Source organism: Vitis vinifera, chromosome 19 (genome assembly GCF_030704535.1).
Source record: "Vitis vinifera cultivar Pinot Noir 40024 chromosome 19, ASM3070453v1".
NCBI lineage: Eukaryota > Viridiplantae > Streptophyta > Magnoliopsida > Vitales > Vitaceae > Vitis > Vitis vinifera.
Window position 1 is genome coordinate 21,474,099 of NC_081823.1, and position 21,901 is coordinate 21,495,999.

Sequence of the window (21,901 nt, forward strand, 5' to 3'; positions counted from 1 at the left end):
TCACAACAGGTTTGAGGCAAACAAATAAGCAACCAATATCAACCAAAACAGTTTGTGGCCCTTTCCGTCCACACAAAATCAACAATATAATAAATATTCAAAAACAAACACGCTGAAAAATCGAATATGGGTAAAAATTCCAAGAGTAACGAAAAGCATACCTGGATAACCTTGGTTGCAATTGCTCTTTTTCCGTTTTCCCTATCCTTCACCCCAAAAATCCTCAGAATTTCTCCCCCAAGACTCCAATACGTACTCCCCTTTTCTTCTTTTCCTTTTCTCACCTATATATATCACCCCTCAAGACCTAAATTTGTTTCCAAAAAATGAGAATTCTCCTATTTCCTTTCTTCTTCTCTTCTCTTTTTTTAAATCTTCCAATCAAAAGCAATCTTCCCAATTTCAAATTCCCCTCCAAAACCTTCCAAGGAGAGTCCCGCCTTCCTTAAACTCCAATGGTAAGTTTCCTTGCAAAAACATGAAATTTTTTAAGTCAAATAATTGCATGAATAGATAAATAAGTAAATAAATTAGAAAATGGTAAAAATAATAAATAAATAAATAAGTTAAGGAAAATAATATAAAGAGGAAGATAACCAATAAAAAGTGAATGATAATCATAAAATTAAAACTAAAAACAAAATAAATAAATAAATAAATAAAATAAAATAAAATAAAATAAAAGTCTTCGTAGGCCTAGTGTGCCTAAACGGGCCTAAGGTGAGACTAAGTAGGCCTAGGGTGGTGCCTAATGGGCCAAGTGTATCTAAAAGCTATCCTAAAAAAAACAAGAAAAGCCTAAGTCTAAGTTAGGGCTGCCAAGGGTCACAATAAGGGATCAAATAATCCCTCAACCAAAATCTCCGAGGTGACTTAGAAAAAGGTAAGTGGTATGAGTAGCCATGGGCCACCAAGGAACTATTGTGGAGCATTGAAAACGAATTTTAAAGACATGTGATAAATTGACAAAATCGAGGGTCTACAATTAGTACATATGAATTCCGTAGGATTGCTACATGTACTTCGACTATGGAGGCTTGGGATATCCTCCAAGTGACTCATGAAGGAACTAATGCCGTGAAAGTATCCAAGCTTCAAATGTTGACATCTAGGTTTGAGACCATTAGGATGGATGATCATGAAACTTTTGGAGAATTTCATGCAAAACTAATGGACATTGTGAATTCTAGCTTCAATCTAGGTGAACCCATCTCTAACTCTAAGGTGGTTAGAAAAATTTTAAGATCTCTTCCGGAGAGATTTAGAGCTAAGGTCACCGCCATTGAAGAGTCTAAGGATGTGGATTCCTTGAAGATAGATGAACTTGTAGGTTCCCTCCAAACCTTTGAAATGACTCTTGTATCACCTAGGAAAGCTAAGGGAATTGCTTTAAAAGCTATTAAAGAAGAGTCCCTAAGTTCCGAAAGTGAGGATGATGAGAAAATGTCAGAGGGATAGCTTACTAAGTTTTCTAAAAAATTCAAGAAGTACATGAAATTCAGAAAAGCCAAGAAAGAATCAAATGATGGTAAAAAATGGAGGAACTCAATTGGAAAAGAGAAAAAAATGGAGAAGGTGTGAAAAAGAAGTTGAAAATTGAGTGCTTTAAATGTGGGGGAAAGAGTCACTATGCATTTGAATGTCTCTCAAAGAAAAAAAGATAAGAAGACCATGCAAGTTACTTGGAGTGACTCCGAGTCTAATCAATCAAGTGAAAAAGAATCCAATGGAAGTGAGGAATGCACTAACTTCATAGCCTTTATTGCATGTGTCAATGAGGAACCTCTTTTAAAAGAAGCTTCTAGTGAGTTAATTGAGTCAAGTGACTCCAATGATGATGACATGAGTTTTGACACAACATATGACACTTTGTATAAGGAGTGTTTGAGCCTTAAATAAGAACAAGTCAAGTGGAAGGCTTCTAAGAAGATTTTAACCAATGAGGTTGATGTTTTAAAGGGAAAAAAGAAAGCCTTGCTTGATAAAATTGCATTTCTTGAAAATGAACATTTGGAAGTGAAGGAAAAATGTGATGTGTTGAAAAGTGAAAATCAAATGTTCAAGGATGAGTTAAGTCTTAGGAAGGAAGAGTTACATCCTAACTCTAAAGACTTAATGAGTTGATTAATTTAGGGCATAAATATTTTGATAAAAGAGAATTAGGATTTCTTGGTGGAAATGCTACTTTAAGTAGTAGTAAAACAGTTTTTTTAAGCCTTGTGAAAAAACAATTTCCTAAGAAAACTCAGTCTCAAATTAAGTTTCATTGCAATCATTGTGGAAAAATGGGGCACACTTTTGATAGATGTTATGCAAGATTGTTTGATAATTTTCAAAGGAAGTTGACCAACCTAATGAATGAATGTCATGCTTTGAAGAATAGGTTGTTGAATAAGAATAAGAGTGTCCAAGAAGAGCTCAAAGATCTCTCATAATGGTGAGTTGAAAGGAAGCACTTTAAATGAAAAGACAAAAGTCTCAAATGTCAAACAAATTTTGGTGAAAAAGAATGAGTTGAAGTGTTTTGTTGTCCATACCGCACTTAGAGCTAGTGAGTCACACGCATGGTATCTTAATAGTGGATGTTCACATCATATGACTGGAAATAAATCTTTGTTCACTTCATTCATTGAATTTGATGGAGGAAATGTGACATTTGGAGATGGTAATGTGGCTAAAGTGAAAGGCAAAGGTACCATTTGTGCCCCCAACATTCCTAATCTTGAAGAGGTCTTATATGTTGAAGGTTTGAAGGCTAACTTAATTAGCATAAGCCAAAAGTGTGAGAATGAGATCAATGTCCAATTTTCACAAAATCTTTGCAAGGTGTTTGACTTGAATGATGCATGTGTGATGATTGGCTTGAGAACTTGTGATAATTGTTATGTTGTTAGTAAAAAATCTCCATCATCTTCTCTTGTGTGTGGAAGTTCTAAAATTGCATGTGTTAATCACTTGTTGCAACATAGATTGTTGCAAAATGAAAAAGAACATCCCATTGTAAAAGTTAGGATTGATAAGGGGAGAAAATTTGATGATGCCAATGTTGTTGATAGGTTAAAGAACCATGCTCTTCATTCTAGATCAAAACATGTGGACATTAAGCATCACTTCATTCAAGACTTGGTAGAAGACAAGGTTGTTTCACTAGAGTTTTTCCCTATAGAGGGTCAAATTTCTAACAATGTTACTAAACCTTTGGATGTTTCTAGGTTTGAATCACTTAGGAGCCCCATAGGTTTATACACTCTTTGTTAACTGCCTTTAGAACTTGTCTAAGACTTTCTTCCTACATATCTTTGAGTCCTAGGTGTCTTCTCAAGTTCCGAAGTGTCCTTGTGGTGGTGTTCTTTTTGTTTTGGTCCAATATTTTCTTCATTTTTCATAAATTTTCAACATTTGTTGAGTTCATGAGAGTGACATGCTTACAATTTTGTTTAAAAGTTAAATTGACTCATAATGATCTTAAAAGCTTCAAGATGTTTTTATCTCCATGGCTTGATTGATAAAGATGATATTGAATCCTTACTATTTTGATTTGATTAGATAAACCACAAAAGGTTAGCTTCACTTCTTTTAAGTGAGTAACAACTCATGGTTGAACCTTATGATTACATAAATGGTGAGTAATGTTTTTATAGTCTAAATGCAAACTTATGTTTATCTAATGAGCATTAAAAAATGAGTAAAGTCACTCAGAATATCCTTGAATGTTTAAGATTATTCTTCCTTGATTGTTTGCCCTTTCTTTGAAATTAAAAAAAATGAAAAGGGAAAATAAAAGAAAAAAAGAAATATTAAGCTTCTCGAAACGGTTATGGCTTCTTGGCAATGTTTCAAGAGTTAAAAAGCCTCCATTGCAAGAGTGGGACATCCCTTATGTTGTTATGTTGTAAAGGTCACCTTAGTGATCCTCAAGTAAAAAAAAAAAAAATGATCCTAAGGGTGAAGCTCATGTTTGTGTAATCATTTCAATGCTCAATGTGGAAAAAAAATGATGTATGAATTTTTTTTGGGATGTGAATAGGTCATGTTAAACAAAAATCCGCCTAAGAGAGGTGCAAATTGACTTCTTGGAACATTATCTTGAATTTCTCAAGGAAGAAAGTGTCTTGAAATTTTTTTTTTTTGCTTTATGAGTGAATATAGGTTTATAAGTGGAAAGAAATTAACATTCTCACTATTTTATGGTGTCATGAGTAAGTCTTCTTTGAGCTTAAGCTTCCTTATTAGAGTGTTGATAATCATTTGTTTTTTACCTATTCATTTGATAAATTTGGAAGGTTCTTCGATCTTTATGTTTATTAATTTTGTCTAAAGTTAAGCTCTTGGTAGCATTCTTGTTCAATTTGAATCAATTCTAACTTCTTGATTGAAAGATAAGTATGTCATTCTATTGTATCTTAGCTTTGGTGAATCAAATTTTCAATTTTTAGAAAGCTTGTTGGTGTGTTTCTTGTGATTTTTCGTCAGTTTTTGCCTAAGTCATTTTTTAGTAGGGTGTCAATCAATCTGCTGAATTTGTGGATCGATCCATTGTGTACATAGTCTTGTGATCGAGAGCCCTTGAACGAAATGTGGATCAATCCACCAAGATCGATACCACTTGGCTCCAACACTTAGAATTTTTTTGTGAAAAGTTTTCTACAATTAAGTTACACAGTTTTTTTTCCATTGAGAGCTCTTGAACGAAACCTAGATCAATCCACCAAGATTGATACCACTTATCTCTTAGTGAATAAAATTCTTGTTTTGTCTTTGGTCTTGTGAGTTTTTTAAAAGAGGGTCTGAGGGGTAAAATTGTCATTCCGTGTTTAAAAAAAAAAATCAAAATACCCACTCTTTAAAAACCCCTCTTCCATTCTCAATTGAGCTCTAATTTCAAAATCTTTCAAAAAGGGTTTTCATCTTCTTATTCTTCTCTTCTTCATTGCATAAGCTTCCATCGCCATGGTTGCTGAAATTTATTTCTGATGAATTCCTCTTCTGTCATCATTTTTTTCAATGTTGAAAATCTCTACATCAATGTTTCATTGGGCGCCATTTTTTCTCCAAGGTGGCTCATCCACAAGTTTCTTAGCTTAAGCTATCTTCGGGAACCTTGGGTGTTCGTTTTGTCCATTTTTCTCTCCACCATTAGCTTCATTTGGATGCTTAATTTCTTTATGTGGAATCCTCTCACAGGAGATTTTGTATTTGGAGTTTCATTTTTGCCTTGGATTGTTGTTGGTTTCTAGGAATGCTAATCCTAGGGTTTGGTTGTTCATTTTGAGTGATCTCCATACATTTTCATGATTGGAATCTATTTTCATGGTGATAAAGCATTTTCTAAAAGTTTTTAATTGAAACCATGTGATGGCAGTCAGGGAAATATTCTTGTATCCTATATTTTTTTTGGAAGTTGATATGGATACTTGGTGATATGTGAATACTTGATTTTTGGGTATTTGTTTTTTTATTGAAATGTGGATGTTAGTTGATTTGGATGTGAGATATTCTGCTATTGAATTTTCATTCATTTGTTTTTTTTTTCTTGGATAGAAAAGGAGAGATTGTGGCCCTTTGTCTCTTTTTGGGACTAAAATGGGGAGAGACATTGTAGTTATTATTTTGGGATATCCACATGTTGATGGTTATTTTGGATATTGGATATTTTAAGATACATGTTGATATGTGATCTTGTCTCATTTGGATTTGAATATACATTAGAATTTTTGGATATACTTGTTGATATATTATGTATATTCAGTTGCTTTACACAAGTGCTACTAATTGTTTTGTTTGTGAGCTGCAATTAAAGGTTTTGTAGTACCTAGGTTGTGGTTTTGAGTGAGTGAGTGACCTTGTATGAGAGTTGGGTGGGGCTTACTTACTTGTACTCATTCATGTTGTAAAGGGTTTTGTCCTAGAATTGCCAAAGGGGGAGATTGTAAGTGTTTAGCTAGGTTGGCAATTCTGGACAAAATTCCTAAGTGTCCCCTAACTCGGTTTTCCAATTCCTCTTCAGACTACTTGACTTTGAAGACTAAGACTTTGCTAAGAGGCCGATGTATGTAGCCGAGTGTGTGGTGATTGAATGTGAATCAACCCTATTTTTAATCTTTAAATGTGTTAGAAAGTTGGGAGAAATGATTTTTGGTGCAAGGCTTTTATTCCCTTATTTTTGGATCAATCCAGGTGCAGGGGCAGATCAATCCAACTAACTTGTTTTTAAGATCAAATCTCAACCATTAGATTAAGGGCTTCTTTTTACACTTCAAAAAGTAATTTTCTCTCATTTTTTGGGTAGAGATGGCAGAAAACGTGGAGAGAGTTGCAACCACTCCATGTGTTCTTCATTTTCTCATCTTTTTTTACTAATTTGGGGGTTTTTTATTGCAAAGAAAATCCAATTCTCTTAATGTTTTCCAAACTAGTTTTTAATGGATTTTCTTGAGCAATAAAAGAGTTGATTCATTCCTTCATTCATATCTCAATCCCTCATTCTATTTGGGTTTGGGTACAAACCCATTTTCTTCTTTTATAGATTCAAGAAGAGGCCGAGATTGAGCTTGGTGCGAACTCCAAGTGTACTCTGGAAGATAAAGGTGAGAAGTTGAAAGTGAACGTACTAGTCAAGTGGTCCCGGAAGGATTGGTTGGCTTGAGCTAGGTAAAACCTTGTACTCGATTTTTATTCTTCAAAGTGAAGTTTTTCAATTGGTGGTAGGCTCGTGGTTTTTGATCTCTTCGAAGGTTTTCCACATTAAAAATATGGTGTTAATTGTCTCTTTCTCTCACTCTACACTTTGATTTATTTTCTGTTTTTGATATCATTGATTACTTGAGCATACATGTTGAATGGAAGAAATATGAGGTGATATAAGTGTGATGATCCATGAAATATCCTTAATAATTTTTGTACTCATTTTGATTAATGATATTATGAAGTAAATTGATATGAGTTGAGGAGATAATTGTTCGTTTGATTTATTTTTGAGGATTGGTGAAGCATTTGCATGTGTATTGCATTTATAAATTATTGGGAGAGTGTTGGTGCATACCTTCTTGCTTGTGAATTTTGTGCTTTGTTGAAAAGTTATTGGAAGAGAAGTTTCTTGACATTGAGAAAGTCTAAGGTTAGGTAATATTTGTTAGGAGATTTTTTAAATTGTTCTACAACACCTATTCCCCCCCTAGGTGTAGTTCATTATTGAGATTCACCTTTTCATACCAAATATATCAAGAGCATATATAGCCTTGAATTATATAATCTCTCTTGGCAAAAGAAACAAAGAAAAATTAGAGAAAGAATACCAAAACAAATGTTGTTACTGTTCATGGGTAGTAAGACTAGTTCCCAAGCTCAAAATCTAATCTTCACCGTTCAGAGTGTAGCTACTCGAGTTTTGAACCTCTCCTCCAAATTTCAACTTGATCGGACCACAGATGAAGCAGGATCGACTTGTTGATGAAATATGGGTAGATGTGTTTTTTTTCTCTTTCTTCTCTTCTCTCTATTTTTCTTTTCCTAGATCTTTTTTTTTTTTTTAATGTAACTAACTTGGGCCCTAAGCAGATGGGGCCCACTCCCTCACACACAAGGGAGCCCAAAAATTCACTACACTAAAAGATGCACAAAATATCGTTAATTGAAATCAACAAATATGTCATAAGAAAAACAGGTTAACAATCCCAAAACAAAAAACAAAATAGACGTAGCAAAACAAAACAACTAAAAATAGGTTGACAACCCTAAAACGAAAAACAAAACAAATGTAGCAAAACAAAACACCTAGAAATTAACAAATGTCATATTTACAAGCGATTGGTTCTGACAAGTCATCGAAATTTGTCCTTTAAAAAAGTTAAAACAATATATATAGGAGAATAATTGCCAAAAAAAAATGACAAAAAAATTAGAAGGTCATCTAAATTGATCTTTTTAAAAGTAATTTCTTTAAGTTTGCCAAATTCATGAGAGAATCATAAAATAAAAAATATAAATAAAATTCATAAATTAAACTTTGCTAGCCAAATCAATTCCATCAAATCATTGACAAAAAATAAAAATAAAAATTGCTTAATAAAACATTGCTCCAATTCACTACTATCAAAATTGGGGCATAATTTTACAAGAAAAAAAAATTAAATAAATTTGTAGATAACATTAAAAACAAGAAATGGGTAGCCAATAAATTATCAGAATTAGGTGAATGAAGTCCAAAAAAAAAAAAAAAAAATGTTGATGAGGGCCAAAGGAAAATAAGTAGACCTGTGATGCGTCACACACCTTTTAGACACTTTTGAAATACAAACTCTCTTAAATCATCTTAGAAGACATAACCTTACAAACATTTACTATAATAATTGAAAAATAGAAACATCAAAGAATAGAACCTAAAAAACAAAAACAAAGGAAAATCGAAATGAAGAAGAATGGGCAAGAAAATTGCATGAACATATGTTTATTCATATGCTAAAACATCCTAATTGCGTACAAGATTTTGTTGAAGAGTAAAAGCTCTTTGTTCTTATCAAAGGATAAAATAGATGTTGTCAATTTTGTTTAAGAAGAAAGGTTAGGAGGACCCATCAATGGTGGAAAGCTTTCATTGATATCTCATTGAGGTTTTCTCAAAACTCACCTTAGGATCTCTGATAACTCTCCTATTGATAGCATGATCAATTTGGTTGAATCCAAAAGTTTTATAATTTAAGGCTCAAATAATTATAGATTCTGATGAGAAAGAGAGGAGAGTATTGAGGTTTGAGAGAAGAGAAAATGCATTATCTAGTGGGAATGAAATTGGGTAACATATAGGGATATTAGAATACTACACTTAATACAAGTTCCAAAGTTTTAAAATATGTGCTAGAAGATGGAACTTTCTAGCTAAGAGAGCCAAGTTTTCCCAAATTAATTATCTCATGACACTTATCTTGAATCCAAGGGTTCAAAAACCATTACAAAGTCACTTCCTAAAAGCATCTTAGGATATACATGTCAACATTCCCCCTCCAAAGTGTCAATTTTAGCCCCATTTCCTTCTAAATTATAACATCCATGCTTGTCTCATTATTTAGTGAAACTTTTTTGGAAGCTCCAAGGCATAGGTGTCATTATCTTAAGTTTTTTTTTATAGTCATGGAATTGGAAAAAGCATTGGGTTGCCTTTTCATTTTTGAAAATGCAAAATAAATTTTAGAACTTTGATTTCATTCATCTTTAAAAAAATATATATATAATTCAAGAATGTTTTAGATTTTATTTTAAATAATGATGTAACATTATGCCCACTATTGAAAAAGGTAATTACAAGTGTTGTTAATCATGCCTGTGAATACTTAAAAAAAAAAAAAAAAAAACTACACTATAAGAAAACAAATTTATAGTTACATCCAAATCCCAAAGGCTAAATATAGGAAAAAATGTGATCATAACATTTAGATGTAAATAAAGTTGATTGCATCAAAGTGTGACCATAGAGGGTGTAGATAAATCATATAGTTGTGGTTATGTGTACAAGTGCTACTGAAGGTGTGAGACTATAATCGTACCCACACTTGTTTCAAGACTAAAGGTAATGTATAGTTGCAGTTACTGGTGTTTGCAGGTATACGATACTATTTTTAAAATTATGATGTTATAAACATGGGATGTTATTTTCCGCTACTGCATAGCCTAGTATGGATGTTACTTCTCCTTGCTTAGTACTGTAGGTGTTGAGTCTTTAATACTTTTTTTAAAAAATATTTTTAAATAAAATTTTCATTCATTGCATAGATCCTACTACCTTCAACTTTATCTAAAACCTTGAAAAAAGTGTAATTTCAAAATAGTTAATCTTTAAAACTTTCATGATGATGATAGCACATTTTGTGAATTTTAGCTCTTAATGAGTTCCCAACAATTTACTTACTAGTTTCCCCTTATTAGTTTTCTTATGCTCATTGTACGTATATAATCTTGTAAACCCTCAATTTTGTCCCTTTAGCACATGTCTTCGAAATTCGTTTTCAATGCTCCACAATAGTTCTTTAGTGGCTCATTGCTACTCATACCACTTACTTTTTTTTGAGTCACCTCAGAGACTTTGGTTGAGGGATTATTTGATCTCTTATTGTGACCCTTGGCAGCCCTAATTTAGACTTAGGCATTTTTTTTTTTTTTTTTAGAATAGCTTTTAGATACACTTGGCCCATTAGGCACCACCCTAGGCCCACTTAGTCTCATCATAGGCCGTTTAGGCACACTTGGCCCATTTGGACATTTTTAGTGTGACTTGTATGACTTGCATGCTTACATGGCTTTTGGGCTCTGCTTTTGTTTATTGGTTTATTTTTATTTATTATTATTATTATTATTTATTATTATTTTATTTATTTATTTTTACAGTTTCCTAATTTATTTACCTACTTAACTATTCGATCAATTATTTAACTTCAAAATTCCATGTTTTGCAAGGAAACTTACGATTGGAGTTTAAGGAAGGTGGGACTCTCCTTGGAAGGTTTTAGAGAGGAATTTGAAATTGGGAAGATTGTTTTTGAATTGGAAGATTTAAAAAGGATAAGCAGAAAAGAAGAAAGGAGATAGGAGATTTTGCTTTTTTTAGAGGGAACAGATTTGGGTCCTTGAGGGGGCTGATATATATACGTGAAAGCTTGTTGAAAAGAAGAAAAGAAAAAGAGCTTTTTTTTTTATTGTGGGAGGAGATTCTTTTTTGGTGAAAAGCACGTATTGGAGTCTAGAGAGGGAGGAGGAGGAAGAAAGAACAAGCAAAAAGAGGATTTTTATCTGGGAATTGTCTTCAGAAGGAAGAGGAAAGATAGCCAGAAGCCAAGCCATTGCAACCAAAGCTGTCCAGGTATGCACCTCGTTGCTTTTGGAATTCTTACTTATATTTGATTTTTCCGTGTGTTCGATTCCTGAATATTTAATTGTTTTGTTGATTTTTGTGTGGACGAAAAGGGCCACAATTTGCTTTGTTGATATTGGTTATTTATGTGTGTGCCACGAATCTGTTCCTGATCATCCTCCCACTTATCTGAGCCCGTTGAATGAATTTCGAAATAGGGCTTTCATGGGTTCCTCAATTTTACCTTTTTTGTGTTGTTTTCATTCTTTATACTTTGTTTTCTCGGTTGTATCCCTCTGTCCCCAGCCCACGGATTAATATTTGAAGTAGAGCTATTTATGTTTATTGATCAATGTCTTCCACTCTCTTCGTCTCCGGGTTTTATATCTTTTCTTTTTTTATTTGTTCTCTATCCCTCTTCCTGTACGGTATTTGAATCTATTTGAGGTGCTTACGGTGTGTTTGAAGAAATGTCCAGAGAGAAGATTTGATTAATTCCTTGGTTTCCTGTTTTGGATCATTTGGGTTTTATGATGAAGTGTTGGTTCTCTTAGAACAAAGTTCATCCGTGTTAGCTGGAAAAATGCCACTTCAGAATGCAATGTGGAAAATGGTTTATCAATCTTTGATCGAGAGCCATTGCTCATTGGGATTTTAGTCAGCTCTTTAGAGAAAGCTTTTAGAGTGGTCGATGTTGGTCCAAATGCTGAGCATAAAGATGAGGCTCTTAAATTCCGGAATTTTGGGGGAGAGAAAGCAGAGCTTCTAAGATTTAAAGATGGGATGTTTGCGGAAAGCACAGTATGGGAAAGCAAGCAATGGGAAAGGCCTACCATCATAAAAAAGGATTACCGAATATCTCCTTTTGCGGCACCTTTCCTTATCAGAAAGAAATATCGTGCATATTGTAGATCAACTTGATCTCTCTCTGGTTCATGGTGTTGGAGATTCTATATCATTTTCTGGAAGTTTGCTTGAGGCATTTGAAGTGTTGTCAAAGAGATTACATCTTCTCATAGACATTCCTTTGAAGGTGTCTAGTGTGCAACCTTTAGATTCAGCTCTCAGGTTTACATCTGTCTTCCCTCCTGAACCTCATCCCCTAGCCAATGAAAAGAGTGTTGTTCCTAGATTAAATAAGCTCACTTCAACCTATATTCAACCATTGGAAGTTATGATTCAGTTGGAAGGTTCAGGCAACTGGCCAATGGATGATGTAGCTATTGAGAAGACTAAATCTGCTTTCCTTCTAAGAATTGGAGAAAGTCTCCAGAACAATTGGGGTATGATCTGCACTACTATTGAGGAAAATGTGGATGTTTTTTTTTTTTTTATGTCTGGATATGCATTTCGTCTTAGAATTTTGCATGAAAGAGGCCTGAGCTTGTTGAATAGGCAAAATAGGAGTAACCAACTGAAGCATATTTCTTCTGTTGACAAGGAACTTTTTACCCATGGCCAGCATTCTAGCATGATTAATGGTCTACAAGGTTGTTACCCAATATATGGGTCAGTTATTCGGCTAGCAAAGCGATGAGTTGCTTCACATCTCTTTTCATCTTGCTTGGTCGAGGTGGCAGTTGAGCTATTGGTTGCATATCTCTTTTTGAAGCCTTTACCATTTTATGTGCCTTGCTCTCAGATATCAGGATTTCTAAGGTTCTTACGGTTATTATCAGAGAATGACTGGAACTGCCCTGCATTGGTGGTTTTGACGAACTATTGACAAGGTTCCTTTGAGTGGCTGCAAACTAGTGAACAGGTTGTTAATAAAGTATTGGAGCAGTGTGCTGCTATTATGTGGGTGCAGCATATTGCTGGATCATCAAAGTTATATGGAGTGAGGATGAAAAGAAGTGGAGGAGGCTTTAGCATTGCGGTTCCTTGTGAATAATGGGATCATAATGCATAATCATCAGGAAAACTTGATCAGGCTGCAGCTAATACATTCAAAGCTTCGATATCTCCAAAAAAAATTTTCAGAATGATAAAAGATCAGTTACCCAAAGACTTATTATCCAAGTTAAATGCAAACTTGGAGTCACTAGAAATTATTTGGAACTCTTCCACTCCAGCAAAATTGCTAAGATTTGTAGACCAATAGTGAGCAAGCCAAGGTCCAGATGGTTCATATGAAGTGAAAGATTCAAATTCCTTTGTATAGAGAGCATTATTGAAAGAACCTTATGTCGGTAACGTGTGCTTGAGAGCCTATAATGATCAACCAGACTTCGAGATCAGTGAACCAGAAGCATTCTGTATTGCCTTTCTTAGTTTATTTCATTTTTAATTCACAATCAAGATGCTGCAGTTTCGGATGACAGGAACATTCTATCAGTTGGTGCAGGAAATATGAACATGGCGAGAAGAGTTATTGAGGATCCCTTTAGGAATGAACCTCTATTTAATATCTCATTCACTGGAAGATCCTAGGTCAGGTCTTAGTTATGGTGAGGTCAGGAAGGTTAAAGTCAGTCAAGTGAAGGAGTTTGAGAGTATTATGTCCGTATCAATGGGACATGCCTACACCAGGGCAGATAGCAATACTATGTCAATGGCTCATGCGTACAACAAGAGAGATGGGGATGTATTTGCCCACTACAGATAATATAATCTGTGCAAGAGATGGACTGGCAGATTGGAGAGCTTTGTGAGGTACACTCATTGGTTGCCTGACATTAATGAATGAGAACAGAGCTGCTTGGGAGACTGTACAATCGTTGTTTATCCTTGAATCTGGAGAGCAGAAATGCCATCATAATCTGCAGGTAGAAAAGATAGAATCAGATATGCCAAACCTTGTTGCTTTATCTGAAGAGTTTTGTCTGGTTCGGAAACTTGTTCAAGTTGTTCTTGAAAATCTTGTTGAAATTGAAGACATAAGAGTTGGTTCCACTGCTCGCAAATTTATACCTTTATTAATGGATCTTTTGAGACCAATTCCAGACAGATCAAGTGCCCCTCCAATTGCTGCTCAACAATTGACTGGTATTACAGATGGAAGTGATACAAACAAACTGATCATGGCTGAAGCTGGAGCGTTGGATGCTCTAACCAAGTACTTGTCTTTGAGCCCTCAAGACTTTTCTGAGGCCACAGTGTCTGAGCTGTTGAGAATACTTTTTAGTAATCTTGATCTTCCTCGTTAGGAAGCATCAATCAGTTCCTTAAATCAACTAATAGCCGTGCTGCGTTTGGAGTCAAGAAATGCTAGATTCGATGCTGCTAGAGCTTTGCATGAGTTTTTTTCGATGCTAAGAATGTCAGAGATTTTGAGTTAGCTAGGCAGGCGGTTCAGCTCTTGATTAATGTGCTTAATGCTGCATCAGAGAGTGAGCAACAAGCTACTCTTGTTGTCTTAATCAAGTTGACTATGGGAAATTCATAAAAAAAAAAAAACATCTTTGATGACAGACGTGGATGGGAACCCCCTTGAGAGTCTTTGCAAAATTTTGTCATCTTCTACTTCATCCTCAGATCTAAAGGGAAATGTTGCACAACTCTGCTTTGCTTTGTTTAATATTCTAAAAATTCGAGCTTTGCCGAGGGCCTCTGAGTGCATAAAACCCCTTATATTGCTGATGCAAACTGAGAACAGCACAACTGTAGAATCTGGTGTTTATGCTTTTGAGAGATTGTTGGATGAGGCTACAGCTTCAGAGGACACAGCAGCAGATGATTTGATTCAGAAAACGATAAGAGGACAAACAAGCAAATGCACAATCCATAGTCATCTTTGCATCCTAGATGCCTCAACCCCATATTCAGATTGAATTACTGAGCAAGAAACTAAGCGAAATGCAAATAATGCAGGACTTCCTAAAGCATGTCTCTATATATGCTCTAAAAGATAGAAACAGGACTAATATTGAACACATGGCAGCAAGGTATTTACGATTTTGTAAGTGAAGCTATAAGAATTGGTTTGTTTATCCTATTGGTAATATAAGAATCCAGAATTCAATTAAATGCCTGGTGGGAAGATTCAAATGAAAAAGTACACGGTTCCTCTAAATGTCGTGAAAAATTATTCCAGTTGACAAGCACAGTTTTCCAGAATACGTCATCTACTTCAGAATAGCAATATATAGCCAGCTTTGTCAAGATGACATGCCAATGGTAAAGAGATCTGCTGCATCAAATCTGGGAAAGTTTGCTGCTACTGTTGAAGCTGCTCATTCAAAGGCTGACATCATGTCAATATTTGAGGATCTGACACAGGATGATCAAGATTCTGTTAGGTTATTGGCTGTTAAGGGTTGTGCAGCTCTCGGAAAATTGTTGGAACCTCAAGATTGTGTAGCACATATTCCTCCCATAAATTATGAATTTCTCTCAGGATAAGTCCTGGCGTGTTCGCTATATGGTTGCAAATCAATTATATGAGCTATGTGAAGCTGTTGGTCCTGAGTCTACTAGGTCAGACTTGGTTCCTGCATATGTTTGGTTGCTTCATGACAATGAGGCTGAAGTACGCATAGCAGCTGCAGGAAAAGTAACAAAGTTCTGCTGGATTTCGAACCCAAAACTTGCAATTCCACCGTATCCTTCACATGTTTCATCCATATTCCAGAAGTTCTAAAAAGGAAAAGAAAAATCGATAGTGATTGGAGGCATAAATTAGCAATCCGGGCTAACCAATTTTAGTGGCAGCTTGTGTTCGCTCTATAGAAGCAAGGAGAAGGGTTTTCATGGAGATCAGTAATATACTTAATGACTTTAATGATTTATCCAATGATTTTAGGCCACCCGGCAATGATATCCAAGCTTTTATTGATTTGCTCAATGATGAATTGGCTGCTCGATCACCTACAACTGATCATGTTGAGGGTTGTGATCTATGCCTAGATGATTTTGATGCCCAGTTACAGCTTCTGAACGCAGGCATCAAGTGAAGGTCCTGATTCTCTATTTTGTTTGCGTTTGAGATAAGTCATGAATAGGCTCTGGAATATTAAGAAGCTCTATGCAAGGAGTGGCAGAGAAGCAACTAATGAGCAGGATAAGCTATTAGAAGATGTTGTTGGAGAATTCTACTGGCTTTGAGTTTCAGACGGGGTCATCTTTGAGTCATTCAAAAGTGGACATGCAGATTCATCTTGAACTCTTACCAATGTGTTGAATTAATGTCTAGTATAGATAATTTTCTGAAGGTGAAACATAAAGAGCCTCTCAATAAGGTCGCCTTTGTGAATCTTGCCCAACATGCTCATGAGAAATTTTGGTGAATTACTCTACTATGCCAGCAACCAGAATACATATTTCCAATGCGCCCGAAGAGAGAAGAATACGGTTCAATGAAGCATAAAAAATGATTTATGAGTGCTATTTATTCTTTGAGGATGAAGTTGTAGATAAAAGGCTGCATTATGAAGGATACTTATCTATCGCTTTGTTGTTGATCCTCTTGAAACAACCCTTTTATTTGAGGAATATGGCTCATCTGGAGCAGCTTCTAAATTTATTGAAGGTCATTTTTGACGATGTGGAAAGCGAACCAGGCGATCAAGATGATGCAGGCTGCAAGAATTTCTTGGAAGCATTGCAAACGGCCAGGTCAAATGATGAAGCTCTTCTCCAAAAGCTGAGGCAAATGCTATTAGAAATGGGAAAATCAAAATAGAATTTATGATGCTCTCTCTCTCTCATGTTCAAAGGCTGATTTGAATGGTACTGAAGTCACCTATGCTACCATGCTGGACATTGGCAATCTTATGCTTGCGGGCTGCGATCCCACCTATTTCTGGCAGAGTTTTAATCCTCCAACAGACACAATACTATCTATCTGATCAGATGCCGAATCAAGGCAGTAAACTTGTTGCACGTTTCTCAGAGGTGAATAACTCGAGAGGAAGATCCATGATTATATTGTATACTGACCAGAATCTTGTGCTTTACACCACTGATTTCTCAACGGATTCCGCAAATCGATACTTCGAATCGTATAGAACAAGAAATTTGCTTTGATACTCCTTCAAAATCTTGTCTAAAAGAATCTTCAAGCAAACCTTCAGAGGAAGAGATGGTTTGAATCTGTTCTTACTTGTACAAACTGTTGAAGATATAACTTCAAGACACGCTCTTGCATCCTTACAGAGAGAATTGATCCAACCTTCGGACCACTTAGCATTGGAATTCGCCTTAAAAGAAAATGAGCTTTAAAGCACTTGCCAAAATTCAAAAGGGGCACCACACACATACAGCTTGGAGATGTTGCAACAGTCCATGTATTTATTCGAAAAGCTACATCAGTGAATTTCCCTATGCGAGCTAAAGAAGATCAATTAGTACTACAGAAAAGGCAAAGGATGAAGTTGTGATGAGCTGGAAAACTCAGATTCTGAACTACAGAAAAATCCGGAAGTGAACTATAAGAAAATTGATAAATCAGATGAACATCTGAAAGAATATTTGAAGCTTGAGAATGAGTGGCAGCAAGTGAGCACGTGCTCTGAAATGAATATGGTCAGTTCTTCTCCAAACATGCTAACAATGTACAAAGGTCTCTTCACACAACCATCAGCAATCTAGATATAGCTAAACCTCCCAGACTCCACTCCATCATATCTACCTTGCTACACACACCTCTTCTTCCTTTTGCTTCTTTGATTGAGAATTTATTGTTTTAAATTGAATTTTTAAATCATTTTTTTTAACTAAACATTTCCAGCTTTGAAAAATCCATCTTTAGAGTCTTTCTAGTCACTTAAATCCAGATTTTAGTAAATATGCTGCCAGTTTCCTCTAGGCATGCATTTTCACTATTTTCTTTTATTTTCAACTATTTTCATGATTTTCTCGATTTTCAACAAGCATGAACAAACTCCATGATTCCAAAACAATGGAATTCATAGGATCAACTCATGCGAAATTAATTAGGGCTTTGGTGGGGGCCCGACATTCATGATACCTTCTTCAATATTGTTTGCTTGATATGTTGATTTTTGATTCTGCTTGACGAAATACTTGAATTCACTTAATATTTATTGTTGAGATGCCCTTGTTCCTATAAGATGTGTGGATGCTCACTAATCAGGTATGCTCTTCCCACCCTACAAACTCTAAAATTCTATGAATGTGTACGTTATCATGAGCTATGATCCTGTTTGATGGCATGATTGATTGATTTGATGCTTGTTTAATCATCTTTGATAAAATACATATAATGTGTCGTATTTCCAAACTAATCTCTTATGTTTTATGATAGCATTTGAGAAGCGGTCCGGGTACGCATCCTAACCTTCCTTTATTATGATTTGATCTTGTTTGACATGCTATTTTTTTGGAACCACCTAGCCTACTTAGGTATCCATAATTAAATCGATTAATTGCCACATTCCCCTTAAGTTAGTTAGTAGAGACCTTTACAGGGCTTAGAGGGGTGCTACCTTTTAAAGGTACCTTCCCAATAGGTAACTTGATCCCCGGATTTAGACTCGGGTTTTTCAAAGACATGCTTTTTCCAAAAATTATGGAGTCACATTTTAGGGTTTTTCTTTCTTGTTTTATTTTCCCTTTAAAATAAAAATAAAATAAGTGGCAACTCCAACTTTTTCCAAGAATTAATTTTTCACAAATAAAAAGCGAGTCTCGCCGATCGAGTGGGGACGCACGTGAAAAATGCGGGTCCACAAATCCATAATTACATTATACTTGATAGCCATTAAAAGAGAAAGAATGGGCTTAAAGAAATAGGAAGAAGAAATGATAGGAAAAAAAAGGCCTATATATACACACTATATGTTTGCCCATTCCACCTTTGGAAATTGAATGTATACAAGCAATTCCTAAATAATTGTATCCTTGTAGTTTAACAAAGATGGTAGCAAAGATGACAAACTTACTTCTATGTAACTGTTATCTCATGGATGAATGTAGCTCCACTGATCAAATTTGAAATATACCTTATGAGATAGTTTATTTCCATCCATTGAAACTGATTAAATTAAGTCCATTAGCATATAAACTATTAGCGACATATTGGAGTTGAAGCTTGGACTTGTGCAGACATTATATATTGAATCAAATCTAGTATACATACCAAAGACAACTCTTACCACTACAAAAGGCTTCTTTTCTTTTATCCTCATTATAACTAGTTTCCCAATTCTTGGAGCTTAGTTCCCCAGTTCTTGGAGCTTTCTGCATCTCATAAATGAGTGAGTTAAATAAAATACCAAAAAATTTGTAAACATTATCATGGCAAAAAAAAATTATGGAAAAAAATTGGAATAAAAAATGAAGTTTGTAAGTCTTTTTTATATGATTTTTATTATAAATAATCTTGTACTAAAACATGAAGTTCAAAGTAGAATGTCATATATTATGTGGGAATTATTTTTGTCATAATTTTAAGACAAAAAGTAAATTTATGACTAAAAATGATATTTGGTCACACATAATTTTATGGAAAAAGATGAAGTTCATGGCAAGATCATATATTGTGCCATAGTGTAGACCCTCATTTTGGGTCTAGAGGGTTTGGATATTTTAGGGGCCACCCTTTTATCACCTTTTAGGAGACTTTGGTAGGAGAGCATTAAAATAATAAAAAAAAAACAGGTTTGTTAGGGGATTTTTGGTGTGGTGACTGTCAAGGCACTTGGTGGGAAGAGGTTTTGGCAGTAGGTGGGTTATGGATAGTGGACTAATAGGGAAATGTTTAGCAAAGTAATACATTTTAAGAGATTCTCAATTTTGAGGGACTAGCAGCAACAAGAGGGAAGACGGTTATAGAGGTGGAAAGCTTGGGGGGAGGAAGTAAGAAGAGTTGGAGAGCTTAGGAGAGAAAGTAAGAAGAGTTGGAGAACTCATGAGAGAAAGTAAGAAGAGTTGGAGAACTCACGAGAGAAAGTAAGAAGAGTTTGAGAGGTTGAGAGAGAGAGTAAGCTGAGCTGTCAGAGAAGAACGAATAGAAGCAAAGGTTGGAGCTAACTAGATTTTGGGTTTAGGAGAAGAAGTTGAGTAGCTTGTGTAGAAAGAGTGTAAATGTGAAGTTGTGTTTTAAGTGTTTTAACTTGTCCCACATTGGAAAGATAGTAACCCCTTTAGTGGGTATATTATCTAATCCACTTTTCTTAGCCTAATGGGCTTGTGGAGAGGTGTAGGAGAGCCTTGCGTGCCCATGGGGCCCACGCCCATTTGAGTGGGCTTTAAGCTGGTTGGGCCAGAGTTTTTTAATGCACGTTGCATTCGCACACACATCCTACGTAGGGGGTCCCCCCCTCCCTGCGTACACGCATGCAAACTCGACTAACTTTTACAAAATTCAAAATAAAATTATTTTTTAATTTAATTTTATTCCCGTTTGACTTAGTCTTTCATTTTTGGTTGAGTCTTTTAGTGGACTATTTCTTTTTTAGACTAAGGTTAGTGGTTTAGTGAATCTGACTCTTTTGGAAAAGTCCCATTGGGACTATGTTAGTGGCTTCGCTTACAAAGAAAAGTCCCGTTAGGACTGTGTTAGTGGTTTATAAAAGCAAGTCACCTCACAACTCTCGAAAGACCAATTTTTTTTTTTTTTTAGAGTTCTTCTAAGTCTCCCAACACTCTACAACATTCTCTAGTCGTGTTCATCACCGTCCTTGCTGCATTCATATATCTATATGGAGGAATATTTCTGAACCCGAGCTATACATATCTCGCCTATAAAGTGCACCTAAGGTGAGATTCACTGGTTGTTGGATCTTGGAGATAGACCACTGGTATCTTAGTGCACCAAGTTCGTCTTCAAGGAGGGTAGATCTATTTTAAGGGCAATGCATTGTCATGCCTCAACCTATCACTGATAAGTTTCCAATTCCTCATTATGTTCTTTGCTTGTATGTTTTTGGGCTAGTCCTCTATTTTTTTAATACCCTTAGAACAACAGCTTGAAGCAAAGTAAATCTTTGCTTGAGGAAAGCTTTCCAGGTATGACTACTATGAGCTTCTTATTTATCATTTTCACACTACTTTACTCTCATTTTCAGCTGCTTTTCTAAGGATTAATTTGTGGATTGGTGTGGACATCAAGGGCCACTCATTTACATTGTTGGATCTGATTGTTTACATGCTTGATCTGTTTTGTTTTTCTTATTTCGATATCTTTGATTTTTCTTGTAAATACCCAATGTTTTGATCATTCCCTGAGTTTGATATATAAAAATCTTGCTCTTGTTTCCTTTGGATTCCACCTGCTCCTAGCTCTTTATCAATCTATGAAATAGAGTTAAGATTCATTGATGTTTGGTTTATTTGTTTGTTTATGCTCTGTCCCTATCTTCATTCTTCCCTATATTCCTCTGTTTCTGATATGTCTGGGTGAGGGTACAGTAGCTATGGTCAGGCAACCATTGAGAAGTCAGCATATTCCTAGTATCCATCATCATTGGGTTGGGGTATTGGAGAAGTATGGCATTGGACCAATATTAAGATGGTCAGAAATTTCCAGCTTCGAAGAGATATCTTTGTTTTCTTGTTGAATGCCAGAGCTAGTGGATTGGGAATCTGATCACTAACTAAAATAGTGAGCATTTTAGGTTGAATGAGGGTCCTTCGAGAATCTACAAATGAGGGCCACTTGATTTTGGAGTTGGGGAATGAATTTCCTCACTGTTGATGATATGAGTGCTATTTTAGTTGCAAAACAGAAAGAAAGGCTAGGACAATCAAATGATGAAAATCTCCCAAGGGTTGATTACAGGAAATACCTAAGTTAGGAAATGGACCCTTCTTCTATATAAGGGTAAAGATCAAATAGTTGTAATTAGAGCTTCTGGAAGCATTAGTCGTGCATGAAGTCCATTCAGTGTATCTAATTTAGCCCTAGAGGTGATGTTCTTTCTTCTGATTTAATGTGGGCGAAAGTAATACTTTTGGCTATCTCAAAACCTATCATTGCATCAATGTCTGATGTGGCTGCTAGCAGAAGGTACTACATGGCAATGGGAAACAGAGTATGATTTTGCAAAAAACAACACCCTTAATTGAAAACAAGATGGGATTGCAAGCAACTACAACTTAGTTCATCCATCTGCAATGCGGTAATGAAGATGGAAAGTAGTGGGCCAAAACATGGGT

At 35.4% G+C, this 21,901-nt stretch overlaps 1 pseudogene; it reads left to right on the forward strand.

Moving 5' to 3' along the window:
* The first annotated feature begins 1,029 nt into the window (after window positions 1–1,029).
* LOC104877788 (uncharacterized) lies at window positions 1,030–19,121 on the forward strand (annotated as a pseudogene).
* Window positions 19,122–21,901: the final 2,780 nt, after the last annotated feature.